Source organism: Cervus elaphus, chromosome 18 (assembly GCF_910594005.1).
Source record: "Cervus elaphus chromosome 18, mCerEla1.1, whole genome shotgun sequence".
Taxonomy (NCBI): domain Eukaryota; kingdom Metazoa; phylum Chordata; class Mammalia; order Artiodactyla; family Cervidae; genus Cervus; species Cervus elaphus.
In genome coordinates this window covers 68,111,597-68,126,211 of record NC_057832.1, presented here as the reverse complement: position 1 = coordinate 68,126,211, position 14,615 = coordinate 68,111,597, and the positions used below count along the sequence as shown (strand labels likewise).

At 40.9% G+C, this 14,615-nt stretch overlaps 1 protein-coding gene across 4 annotated transcripts in view; it reads right to left on the bottom strand.

Annotated features, from left to right (window-relative positions):
* The window catches only part of ELMO1 (engulfment and cell motility 1), a 563,801-nt gene that overhangs the window by 269,253 nt on the left and 279,933 nt on the right, over positions 1-14,615 (bottom strand). The gene's annotated exons all lie outside the window — the stretch shown is intronic.

Here is a 14,615-nt window from a genome sequence, read left to right as displayed (position 1 = left end):
TCTGCTCCAGATGTGGCTCAATGGGTAAAGAATCCACCTGCAATGCGTGAGACTTGGATTCGATTCCTGGATTGGGAAGATCCCCTGGAGAAGAGAATGGCAACCCACTCCAGTATTCTGGCCTGGAGAATCCCATGGGCAGAGGAGCCCGGCAGGCTACAGTCCATGGGGTTGCTAAGAGTCAGACATGACTGAGCAACTCTCACTTTCACTTTTCATATATGCCTTATTTCCCCTAATGGGGCTGAGCCTTTAAGGTCAGAAACCACATGTTAGTCACCTGTGGATCCCCCACACTGCAGCAGAATTGTACATATGCTAGTGCTCATTAAAGAACAATTATCAAACAAGTGAATGAATAGTACAGGGTACAACTCCAGCCAGGCCCACTAAGGGTCCATCACCATCTTTTATGGTGACCACTAGTTTATGAGAATTAAACATGGGAGTTTCCATAATCTATTATTTCTGTACATTCGCATGCATCCTAATTTCTAATCATCTTCTTATCCCCTGTCACCCACATTCCCCATCCTATTTCAGAAGCAACGACTTCTGTATGCTCCCAGCATACACTTGGACCTCACTCTTTTCTTCATCATGGGGGTACTCAGGACCCAGAAGTTACTTGCCATCCAGCCACGCAGCTAGGAATCCAAGCTGAGGAGGAAACTTCATTTAGAAACTCTTAGTCTACTGCTTATGCATGGACAACATGGCCAGATGAAGGACAAACTCAGAAGGGAATTCTCTCTGGGGGTCTGCTCAGGGAAACTGTGTACTCACCTTCTTTGTGCATTGTGAAAACAAACATTTACAGAGCGTTGAAATGTGTGAAAAATGTCCTTAGTCGGATGTTTATGGAAAACACTTGGCAAGTATTTGCTATAAGCGCTTCCTGTAAATGCTGAGAATGAAAACTAGTAGGAAAAAAATGTCTGTGATGTGTCTGGGAACCAGCTTCCATAGCAAAGGAATATGCCCTCCACATACCCACCATGCTCCACTCCTCACCCTGCTGTTACCTGAAGGAGGGCCCAGAATCCCCCCTTTTGGGTTTAGGTGATTGGGGCAGGGGAGGGGCAACATGCCAAGGCCTTCAAGTCCAGAACCCAAGTTGAAGTCAAGAAAGAGAAGCCTACTCCTATTTCCTAGGTAGTGATGCTCCCATAGGTTACTTCTCTTTTGTGCACATTGGGCAGCAGCTCTGATTCTAAGTCCCCTGATCCTGGAAACAGTCCTTCATACAAACCCCAATTTGCTTGCCTGATGATGAGCCTGTCCCTAAGTTAATTTTATGATTTACTGTTGTTTAGTTGCTAAGTTGTGTCTGGCTCTTTGCGACTCCATGGACTGTAGCCCGCCAGGCTCCATAGGATTTCCCAGGCAAGAATACTGGAGTATGTTGCCATTTCCTTCTCCAGGAGATCTTCCCAACCCAGGGATCAAATCTGTGTCTCCTGCACTGACAGACGGATTCTTTACTACTAAGCTGAGAGGGAAACCCGATTTTTTATGATGCTTTCAGGTAAAACATAAAAAATGGGGGAAAAAAAAAAGACTCCAAGTATTCCTTTATAGCAAGACTAATAGGGAAATTTCTCCTAATTACTCTACAATTGACGAAGATCTCTGAAGATATGGGTGGAGAGGGGAAGACAGTATTGCAGGCCAAAGCAATGAATGCTTGTGATTTTCCCAGGAAGCAACCTTGACCAGCCCCAAACTGCCCTTTGGAATGAACCAAGCTCCTCTTGTGCCACCTGAGGTACATGTGGGAACCAAAGAGAAGGTGACTGCTCTTGTTTCCAATCAGATTACATGACAGTGTTAAGTGTGTAAGTATTAGGGAGATAAATGACCTCCAGGTTGTTATAGCCCCCAAAAGACTATTTTTTCCTTCATTTCAAAATCCTTTCTTTAAAAAAAAATGACACAAATCCTAATGCACTTAAAGCTGCCAAGGCAAAGAGATGCAGCTGCCTGGCTGTATTTGCATTACATGGGTGCCAAGTTCCGTTGCTTCACTCATATCCTTGTGTGCAGACACCTCCTGCTACCCAAAGGTCCTCTCAACTGCATATTATTTGAAGCTAATGATAAACATCTTGCACAACAATTGTTTTGCTTACTTATAAAATTATTTCCAGGGTTTTCCCAGTGGCTCAGATGGTAAAGAATCTTCCTGCAATGCAGGAGGCATGGGTTCGATCCCTGGGTGGGGAAGATCCCCTGGAGAAGAGAATGGCAGTCACCTTCAACATTCTTGCCTGGGAAATCCCATGGACAGAGGAACCTGGCAGGCTATGGTACATGGAGTCGCAATGAGTTGGACATGACTGAGTGATTAACACTTTCACTAACTTTTCACTTCAAGTCCATTACTAGAAAAGGAATTAAGTCAAAAGAGCTCAATAGTTTGCTTAAAATATATTTTAAATATATTTTATTGATATATTTATAAACCACCATCAAAGACGCTTGTATCTCTTTATACTCCCCAAAGCAATGGGAGAGAATTACCATTAAAACCATTTCACCACCAAAATCCAGAATACTGACAAAACCAAATGCTAGTGAGGATGTGGAGCAATAGGAATTCTTATACATTGCTAATGAAAATGCAAAATGGTACAGCCACTTTGAAAGACCGTTTGGTGATTTTTTAAGTAAAACTAAACATACTCATATTATTCTGTCCAGTGACCACATTCTTTGATATTTACCTGAAGGAGCTGAAAACTTATCTTCATACAAAAACCTATCCATAGATGTTTACTGCAGCTTTGTTCTTAACTGACAAAACTTGGAAGCAACAGAGATGTCAGAGTAGGTGAAGGGGTAAATGAACTGCAGTATATCCAGATGACAGAATACTATTCACTGCTAAAAAGAAATGAGCTATCAAGACACAAAAAGCCATGAAAGAAACTTAAATGCATATTACTAAGTGAGAGGAGACAATCTGATAAAGTCATGATTTTCACGATTTCAATTACATGACATTCTGGGAAAGATAAAACTATGGAGACAGTAAAAAGATCAATTCTTGCCAGGGGAGGATGAGGACAGTGAGGGGAAAGAGAGGCAAAACACAGATAATGTTTAAGGCAGTGAAAATACTCTATATAATACCATAGTGATGGATACATGTCCCTATACATTTGTCCAGACCCACAGAAAGTACAACAAGCGTGACTGTAATGAAAACTATGGACTTTGAGTGATCATGATGCATCAGTGCAGGTTCATCAACTGGAACAAGTACCACTCTGATATGGATGTTGTCAGTGGGGGAGGCTGTGCATGTGTGGGGGCAGGGTATATATGGGACACCACTGTACCATCACCTCAATTTTTCTATGAACCTTAAACTGCTCTAAAAAATATAGTCTTAAAGAATAATTCATAGGAATTCAAAGAATTCCTTAAAGAATAATTCCATCTGAACCTCGGATGGAAAAGGAAAATCTATATGTCCTTGACATTTTCCCAGCAGGAAAAGGAAGTGAGCAGTAAGCACCAACATGTCCCAGTTACCCCACAGCTCCAGGCTGCCTCTCCAGCCATGGCAGCAGCCACTCCTGAGGCCTGTAAAGCTGCACCTTTCATGGGATGGGATGGTGACGAGGGTGGGTGTGTTCCCTTGTAGGCTCTCGAGGGAAGAATTCCTATGTAAGTATGCTCAGTTGTGTCCGACTCTTTGTGATCCCATGGACTATAGCCCACCAGGCTCCTCTGTCCATGGAATTCTCTAGGCCAGAATACTGGAGTGGGTGGCCATTCCCTTCTCCAGGGGATCTTCCCAACCCAGGGATTGAACCCAGGTCTCCTGCACTGCAGGCAAATTCTTTACCATCTGAGCCACCAGGGAAGCCCAAGTACAAATTACTAAATTCAGTTAATAAAATTCTGCATTCAGAGAAGCTTCATTCCTCCTCCTTCCACTTCTAAGGCATTCTAGTACAAACAGAGTCTCACATCACTCAGGGCCTCTCTCTTCCTGCCCAGAATCACCTTTTGTCAGTTCGTCAGCTTTGCTGACGATCGATTCCTAGGGGAAAAAGGTCCCTGCTCAAAAATGTCTTATTTGAGAGAAATGACAATTAAGTAATAAAACATGTCATTATATAATTCCAAATTGAGTCAGTGCTCTATAGGAAGTAACAAGGAAAGAAAATCAATAAAAGAGGAGCCTTCAGGATGAAGTACTAAAGAATGAGAGTTATGTGGGCAAGGAAGTATGGGCAGAGAAAAGTTGGGCTGAGACAGTGGGAACGGCATGTGCAAGAGCCCTGTGGCACAGAAACATCACCATTCAAGAAATGAAAGTGCAGCCAAACTGACTTCCCTGATCTTGGTAATCACAAGTTTATGGACAGGTATGAATGACATATATCTGTGTCTTCTGAAAGACTCCAAGTATAAGGACCCTTGTACTTATTTACAGAGTAGCATTCGATAAATCAGAGAGAAAGTAAGCTGTTAAGGCTGTTATATCTGTTACTAATAGTGCTTCAGCTGCTTTATCAAATATAAGAAAAATAATTTCTATGATTTATACTAAATTTGGGAGTCTTAATCTTTTTCCTAAAGACAGAGGAAAAATTGATAAAATTGAGATCAATGTAAAAATAAAGCTACCTGACAATGTCACACACTCCTGGGTGTACCAGGTATATTCCACAGTTCCTAAGGTGAAAGCTATTTTTACTGAATACAATGGGACATTCAGGAACACTACCATCTAAATTTTATTATAACAATACAAAATGCTTTCTGATTTGGTAGTCAGGCTGCTGATACTGGCTGGACTCTAGTCACATGAATACAATTTAAAAATGAAAGTCAGCAGTGATTCACCCAATTATAAGCATCAGCATATCTGAGGCAAGGCCATCTTGGGGCATACTTGTATACGGCTAATTTGGTTTATATTCCAGAATGGACAAAGGACAGAAGGGCAGCTGCAGTTAGCATATTCCAGATAAAAACTCATCTCTGTGGCTTCTTACCTTGGGGTGACTGGCAATCTGGCCAGGAGGCAGAACACCAGCACCCACTCGATTCAGACACCCATTTATCAGATAAGCACTGATGCCTTCTGTTTGTCTGCCCTGTGCTGGCACTGGGGCATGAGAGAGACACAGTAGATAGTCCCTGCCCTCAAGGAGCTTACACACTTGTACAGGTAAACAGGAAACACACAGAAAGGTCAATGTAGAGTACGTAAACAGCATTACATTTGGAGTAAAACAAAGGAGGTAAGGTGGGTGGGAAAAAAAGGATGAAATTACTATCTTATATTTGGTGGTGAGAAGAGGCCACCCTGAATCTAGAGGAAGTGAGAGCAAAGCTACATGGCTAACAGGGGAGCAGATTCCCTGGAGAAGAAGCAGCAAGTACAGACAACTCTCACAGATATTAAAGATTTGGTTCCAAACCACTGCAATAAAGCAAATATCGAAATAAAGCGAGTCACACAAACTGTGATTTTCCAGTGCATATGAAAATTATGCTTACACTATACTGTAGTCTGCTAAGTGTGCAATAGCATTGTGTCTAAAAAACCAATGTGTATATCTTAATTTAAAAAAAATTTGATTGATAACAAATGCTGACCAGCAACTGAGCCTTCAGCGAATCATAATCTTTTTGCGGTTAGGGTTCTTGCCTAGATATTGATGAGCGCTGACTGACCAGGGTGATGTTATTGAAGGATGGGGTAGCTGTGACAGTTTCTTACAACAACAATGAAGTCGACCCCACTGATTGACTCCTCCTTTCATGAATAACTCCTCTGTAGCATGCAATGCTACTTGATAGCATTTACCCACAGTAGGACTTCTTTCAAAACTGGAGTCAGTTCTCTCAAACCACGCCACTGCTTTATTAACTAAGTTTATATGATATTCTAAACCCTTTGTTGTCATTTCAATAATCTTCACAGCATCTTCACCAGCAAAGGATTCTACCTTACTTAGGAAGCCACTTTCTTTGTTCATCCATAAGGATTTTGTCTCTTAAAGGTTTATTATGAGACTGCAGCAATTCAGCCACATCTTCAGACTTCACTTCTAATTCTAGTTCTCTTCCTATTACCACCACATTTGTTGTTACTTCCTGCACTGAACTCTTGAACTCCTGAAAGTCATCCATGAGAGTTGGAATCGCTTCTTCCAAACTCCTGTCAATGTTGATATTTTGACCTCTCCCCATGAACCACAAACTTTCCTTATGGCATCCAGAATGGCAAATCCTTTCTGGAAGATTTTTGATTTAGAGTTAACAACAGAGGAGTCACTGTCTATGGCAACTATAGCCTCATGTAACGTATTTCTTAAATAATAAGACTTGAAAATGGAAATTACTCCTTAATCCATGGGCTGCAAAATAGATGGTGTGTTAGCAGGCATGAAAACATTACTGTCCACCACAGCTCTTAGGTCAATTGTCAATGACCAGTAATATTTTGAAATGAAATTTTCTTTTCTGGGCAGCAGGTGTCAACACAAGCTTAAACTATTCAGGAAATCATGCTGTAAACAAACAAGGTGCAATACAGGCTTTGTTGTCCCACTGATAGAGTACAGGCAGAGTAGACTTAGTATTACTCATTCTTCAGGGCCCTCGGATTTTCACAATGGTAAATGAGCATTTTTGTCAAGTCACCAGCTGCATTAGCACCTAACAAGAGAATTCTCTGAAACTTGATTTCCCCTCTCTAGCTATGAAAGTCCTAGATGGCATCTTCTTCCAATAGAAGCCTATTTTGTCTTCATCAAAAATCTCTTGTTTGGTACAGTCACCTTCATTCACTATCTTAGCTAGTCACCTTCTATCTAGTCATCTTCTATCACTATCTTAGCTAGTCACCTTCATTCACTATCTTAGCTAGATCTTCTGGGTAACTTGCTGCAGCTTCCACACCAGCACTTGCTGCTTACCCTTGCACTTTGATGGAAATGGCTTCTTTCCTTAAACCTCATGAATCAACTTTTGCTAGTTTCAAACCTTTCTTCTTCAGCTTCCTCACCTCTCTCAGCCTCTACAGAACTGAAGAAAGTTAGAGCCTTGCTCTGAATTAGTCTTTGTCTTAAAGGGAATGTTGTGGCTGGTGTGATCTTCTATCCAGACCACTAAAACTTTTCCCATATCAGTAATAAGTCTGTCTAGCTTTGTTATGATCCATGTGTTAATGGGAGTAGCACCTTTAATTTCCTTCAAAAAGTTTTCCTCTGCATTCACAACTTGACTAACTGGTTCAAGAGGCATAGCTTTTGGCCCATCTGCCTTCGAATAGTGGTGCTAGAGATGACTCTTGAGAGTCCCTTGGACTGCAAGGAGATCAAGCCAGTCAATCCTATATGAAATCAACTCTGAATATTCATTGGAAGGACTGATGCTGAAGCTGAAGTTCCAATACTTTGGCCACCTGAATGTGAAGAGCCTACTCATTTGAAAAGACCCTGATGCTGGGAAAGATTGAAGGCAAAAGGAGAAGTGGGCAGCAGAAGAAGAGATGGTTAGATAGTATCATGGATTCAATGAACATGAATCTGAGCAAACTATGGGAGACAGTGAGGGACAGGGAAGCCTGGCGTGTTGCAGTTCATGGGGTCACAAAGAGTCAGATACACAACTGAACAACAATAACAGCTTTCAATATACCTTCCTAACTAAGTTTAATTATTTTTAGCTTTTGATTTAAACTGAGAGACATGTAACAGTTCCTTTCTCCTGAACATTTACAGGCCATTGTAGGGTTATTAATTGGCCTAACTTCAATCTGTTGTGTCTCAGGTAGGGACATCCAAGGAAAGGGAGAGAGGTGGGCAATGGTCTGTTGGCAGAGCAGTCAGGAAACACAACGTTTATTGCTGAAGTTTGTCATCTTATACAGGCGTGATTCATGCAACCCTAAACTATTACAATAGTAACATCTAAGATGACTGATCACATATTATATATTATAAAATATGATAATGATGAAAAAGCTTGTAAAGTTTGAAGTATTACAAGAATTATCAAAGAGACACAAAAGGAACAGATGCTGTTAGAAAAATATTGATAGATTTGTTTGACAGAGGGTTGCCTCAAACATTCAATTAGTTAAAAAAATAATGCCATCAATATCTGCAAAGAGCAATAAAATGAGGTATGCCTGTACCAGAGCCAGAGATTTGAATGTACCTGGTATGTACAAAGTAGACAGAATGCTATGAACTGAACAGTATCTCCCCCTACCCCAGTGTGTATGTTAAAGGTCTAACCCTCAGTCTTCCAAAATGTGATTATATTGGGAGATAAAGCTTTTTTTTTTTTTTTTTTTTGGAGATAAAGCTTTTAAAGCAGCAAGAAAATGAGGCCATTAGCATGGGGCTCAAATCCATTGCAACTGATGTCCTTATAAGAGGAAGAGAGAGACATCAGGGATGTAGGGATGTGAGTACCCAGCAGAATGGCCACAGGAGGACACAGCAAGAAGGTACCTATCTGCAAACCAAGGAGAGGCCTCAAGAGGAACCAATCCACTGGCACCTCGACCTCAGACCTTCAGCCTCCAGAATCGCTAACGGATATGTTTCTAATGTCTTAGCCACCGAGTGTTTTGTTATGGCAGTCCTAGCAAACTAATGACCAAGGGGAACTTCATCAACTTGATAAAGAACATCTATAAAAACTCTACAGCTAACAACATCCTTAATGGTAAAAAACTTAACTCTTTCCCCCTAACATCAGGATTAAGACTGGATATTCCTTCTGACTTATTCAACATCTTATTGGAAATCCTAGCTAATGCAATAAGATAAGAAAAGGATATGAAAAGTACACAGATTGAGAAAGAAGAAATAAAACTGTTGGTGCACAAATGACATGATTATTTATCTAGAATCTTTCAAAGGACAAAAAAATACCAAAAGTCCTGGAGCTAATAGTCAATTATAGCAAGACTGTAGGATATTGGCTTCATTAAATCCAATAAAGTGCCACATTAATGCACGATGTTAATAACATGAGAAACTGTGTGTGGGAGAGGGACTGAAGGGGTAATATATGGGAACTCTGTACTTTCTGCTTAATTTTTCGGTAAACCTAAAACTGATCTGAAAATAATGCCCACTATTTAAAAATAACTTAAAAAGCTAATGAGGCCTATAACACTTTCCACTTAGATACACAGAAGAGAGGGGATTCCCAGAAACTTTTCCCCTCTTAATGGGACAGGCAAAAGTGAACAGCAGCTCTTGGAACTTTACAGCATGGCATAGCAACGACAGCAGAAAGAGGAGAGGCCACACCATGCCCCCAGCACAGCAGCTAATAAGCCCTCCACAGTGAAGGTAGAAAGTGCATTATTAAAAGGGGTACTTGGTTGATGACAGCAGAAAGGAGACAGCCTGTCACAGAGCAGGGACTCAACAAAAATGTATTTGTTTAACTAGAATAATGAGGCAAACAATGGACAATGTGGACTGAGAAAGAACGGATGTGGAGAAAGAATGAGAAGATATGACTGGGTCTAAGGGTAGACCCAGGACAGCCACTGTTGACTAAGAGTTTAGCTGGTACCCTAATCCACACATGAGGCTGCTTGCAGTTTCTAACCTTGCAATTCACACTGGGCCTAGTTTGCACTGTGTCAACTGCATAGAGTTCATTCTATTTTGGTTACATTTTTTTTTTAATCAAGCAATCCATCCACGTGTTTTAAAATCCTACTGTGTTTTACAGTTTAAAAACAACAACAACAAAAAAAACCCTTTAGGTATAGCTAAGTGAAAAATTCTAAACCTAATACCCAGCTTGGGCTGGTAGCAGAGGTAAAGGAAACAGGTAGCTACCAGGTTTAGACCTGCTTCAGATTCCAGTTACTGAAGTAGGTACCAAAAGAACTTAGGTGGTGAGAACTCAGGGCACATGCACTGCTATATCTAGCAATTGTTCATGGATGTGGAACCTGCCTTTCCTCCTTAAGATGATGGGTTGTCTGAGATAAAACCAAGCTCATGCTGAACAATGATCTCATCCTGAGGCCTGAAGAGTTTCATTCAAATCATTGGCTTTGGAAGTCAGAAATTCTGCTTTCCAGTGCAATTAGTAAATCTAATCACATATTCACACTCTCAAGGGGTCCTGATTGTTTGGCAGTAACAGCTTGGTTATTCACAATCAACGAAATTAATGCCACTATTTTTAAAACATGAAAAAACTGTACACAAAAACAAGCCTCCAGGCTGCAGACCGTGGTCAAAGAAAGAGTCAAAATAAAAAGTAAAGAATAAAGTATTTAAATGAATAATTAGACAAAGATTAAAGTCCCAGCAAGGCTTTGCCTTGAGGTCCTTGTTATCCTATGGATTCTGTGCCCCAGATCACCTAGAAGGAAAATATCACTCAAATAAAAAAGGTTTCTTTACATGAAAACTCTGTGTTTAACTGGCAACATATAATTTCATTAAAAAAAAAAAATTAGGGGCAATTGCTGCTGTAAAGCCATTTCAGGGACAAGGGGAGGGAGGGATCTGTCAGCACTAGGGGAACAAAAAAAAAATGATGTGCCACCAAGCTTTATTCCAATCATTTGCTTCATAGTTAAGTTTAATTACACATTACACACTGTCTTGTAATTATGCCACTTGGGAAACTGCCAATTTTCCCCTTGAAATGTTAAAAGTTCCTTAATTTATTTTAAAGGCTTATCATTGCCTCCGTCAGCACCCCGTTAGTGCATGAGGGATACTTGGTTTCTGTGCCCCTGTGTGTGCAGGCTGTGGGCAGCGAGAATTCCATTGTGTGGTCTGACACACAGCAGAGAGGGCTGACTGCAGAAAGCCCGCAGACACTGGACTCATGTATTTATAATAATGTCTGATGACTTTTTTCTTTAATATTTACAACCAGAGAATTTGAGAAGCATGCCTAATCTTTTCCTCTACTCTTGGGAGGTTGAAATTAAAGTCCTTTATTCTCAGCAAGAGAACAAATACTGAACACAAGATGAAGCACCTACTCTCCAGGAGCTGACAACAAGGCTGGAAAGACAACATTCAGCACAGAAATATGAAGCCCCCAGGAGACAGGACAGTAACCAAGTATAACTTTATGCACTAGGAAAAGAAAAAGTCAAGTAAGAGATATTGAGCACCCACTGTGTGCTGACAATGCACCCAAAACTTCACAAAGGTCGCCAATATCATGGCCACTAAGTCAGATCCCTCAGGTAGCAGGCAGACAACTAGAATTCATAAAGCAGCCAGACAGAAAGTAATAGGGAGACCTGGAGCTCGCAATTCTTTTGGAGTGAGAGTGCAGGCCCTGCCACAGGCAATTCAAATTCTCTTTTCATTAAAAATACTGTGTCAGGTGAGAAAAATAGATCCTTAGAGCTTACTTGATCTGCAGTTGCAACCTCTATATGAATCTGTGAACCCCTAAAAGGCACAGGGCATAGACACAGCGTATGGTAGCACACTCTTCGATGTTAAACTCAGCTCTAGCACAAGCACTTCCTTAGCTGTGTGCAATCCTGCCTGTGTATCAGTTTCCCATTCACAAAATGGAAATAATGACAGTGTCAACCTGAGTGAGTTGATGTTGAATGTGAATATTGAAAGAGATTTCTCTTCCTTTGCCTGTGTGCAATTGCTTCAGCTGTGTCTGACTCCTTGCGACCCGACTGTAGCCCGCCAGCTCCTCTGTCCATGGGATTCTCCAGGCAAGAATACTGGAGTGGGTTGCCATGCTCTCCTCCAGGGAGTCTTCTCAAACCTGGGATTGAACCGGGGTCTCTTATGTCTGCTGCATTGACAGGCAGGCTCTTTACCACTAGCTCCACCTGGGAAGCCCCTCTCTTAGGTTTGATGCTTTTTAGCATCTGAGAAAATGAACTGTTTTTAATTTTCAGTGTGAATATGTCTCCCTCTGAGAAAGATACAAGCAATAACAGAAACATCTCGTTTGCATGCTTTTGGCTGTTATTGTAGCATATTTAAATAGCTTATCTGACTTTTTTTAGGGTCTAGGATTAATGAACAGCATGCTTCTGTCTGGCTGTAATTCCAGGACGTTTTGAACCTTCTAAAATCCTTCTGCATGTCACTTCTCCTGTCACTAATCTGAAACTAATGACCACATCTGCAATCTGGAAAGCTTTGTAGTGATCCCTTCACGGGGCTTGATTACCACTTTAAATAGCATGATGTGAGTAGCAATCAAATATGTGGTAATATGACAAAATATAGGAAAAAGACAGCCTCGGTTTTCAAAGGATTTACAATCTAATAAAGACACTGTGATATTTATATAAAGTCAGTAATAAAATGGAAGGAGAAGGTGCCACCTCTCTTCCTTTTAGGAACAACCTTCTGATCATGCTAGATTTAGGAAGATCAGAACTGAATAGAAACACTTGTTTGATGGTCCCATCAAGTTCCTGAGTCTTCTAAGCATTCCTCTGATTCTGTCCCTTTACCCATCATGTCAGGAAGAACAGACCTGCTGTACTCATCACAATCCATGCCCTGAGAAAGGAGGCTGCAGGCTGCAAAGAGCCTAAGATTTGGAAGCCAAAGCATAAGTTCAAAGTCAGCTGGTCTCCTGACTGTTTGACCTAGTGGAGCTTTTAGTACTTCCCTAAGTCCCAGTTCCTGAGTCTATAAAATTGTGATAACACTCCTGTCTCACAAGCTTTTCTTGAAGACTGAGCTAAATATATGGAGCACATCTTATAAGTTACCCAACCTGTACTAGGTACTCATTTTCTCCGAACAATCAGGGGAAGACAAGTATTACCATAAAGAATTACTTCCATCCTGAAATGACGTCTTTAGTTTAGCATTTTTCTCAGGTATTTTTTCCAATCCCAGTTCCTCCCCAGACCTGACCATTGTGTGTTTGGAATCCTTAGTTTCTTCCTTACGACCTCCTGCTTTGTGGCTAAATCTTGGCTCCCACAATAGCCAGTATGAATCTTGAAACAAAAGAAAACCAAGTCATTTGGTCTCAGTAGTTTCAGTGAATAATTAAATACAGCAAGAATATATGTTCTAAGACCAAAGGTTTTATTTCCAATGGAGTCACTAAATTTCTTTCTTCTAAGAATGACTAAGAATTGTCATTCCAGGGAGTAAAAACAAAAGCAAGATGAAACAACACACTACATGCTCAGTTATCCATCTCTGGGTGACAGTAGAATCATGGGAGTGAGCCAAATGCCACCCTCCACCTCTCACAGAGAGAGCCTTGGGTGGGCATGGGGGTGGGGGGCTCTGGGAATGAAGCATTTCCAGAAAAAAAAAAAGCAATTATGTCCACAGTAAATAAGACTCAAAGTCTGAAATCATGCTATGCCTTCAGATTTTACTCTGGGCACAGTGGGATGCTCAGATTTGCAATTTCTCCTTGTGTTCTGTGCCCGTCCAAGTGTGGGTTAATTCAATTACATCTGCTGCTTTCATTAATACATGGTTACCAAGTTTATTCAAACAATACATGAAAAACCAGACTGCCCATCAATAAATTCATGTTGCAAATACATACTTTTATATGATTGCTATGAGAACCAAAGACCATGATTCCCAGATGATAAAAACAAATTGATCACTGGCAAGAGACGATCGAAATAAAACTAAAGAAACTACTCAACTAACAAGCAATCATTAAAATCCACTATGTGCCATGTACCAGAGGTAGGGTAGGGCTGTGGGCCAGGGGTGGTTCCCAAAGTGTTCTGAGCTGTGGTTAGAAAAATCTTTCTAGCAGCTAGCCTGGAAGGTGGGTTCAAAGAGTGCAGGCTTTAGCAGGGAGGTTATTAAGATAATATTGTAACAATCTACATGAATAGATAAGAGGGAGAATAGATGAAAGGAAAAGAGAAAGTTTAGAATGGAGAACATTTAGAATGTGGTATCTATATAGGTTTGGGCTCTGCTGCCCATATCTCACTGCCTATTAGAAACAAAGACCCGGACAGATGCCCCATGTACATATAGGGTCTGGATGTCTCCAAAGGACTATCCCCTCACAGCGTGCAGATCTATTTCATCTATGACACCATTGTCCAACCACTCAAGCCAGTATTTCTCTCTTCCTTGGAGAGAATCAAATTTATCTCAGCTCCAAAATAATTCATTCAAACTCCTTCTCCCCAATGCCACAGCTACTACCCTCATTCAGGTGACCATCGTTTCTCTATAATTTGCCCAATTTCATTTTCACTGCTAGTATTGATTTCTCACGTTTCTTTTCTGGCAGGAGAATGATTTTTCTAAAATTGACTCTCATTCTCTTTCCTTAAAATAGTTCAGAAATTCTTCACTGCCTTTGGGTTAAGGCCCAAATAACTTAATACTACATGAAGGGTGCCTAACGAACCAGCCCACAATTATCTCCCAAGCCATGATCATATCTGCCACTCCCTGCCTTAACCATGCTGTGCTATTGGTGTTTTCTTAAACAAAGCACACATCTTTATGCCTCTGTTTGCATGTTTGCCTCTATTTAGAGTACTTTCCCACACCCTTTTCCCTTCACCTGATAACTAGTACTACCCAACAGGTCTAAGTGTTATGCCACTTCTTCCAGGAAGTCCTCCTTACCTAACATCTGTGTTT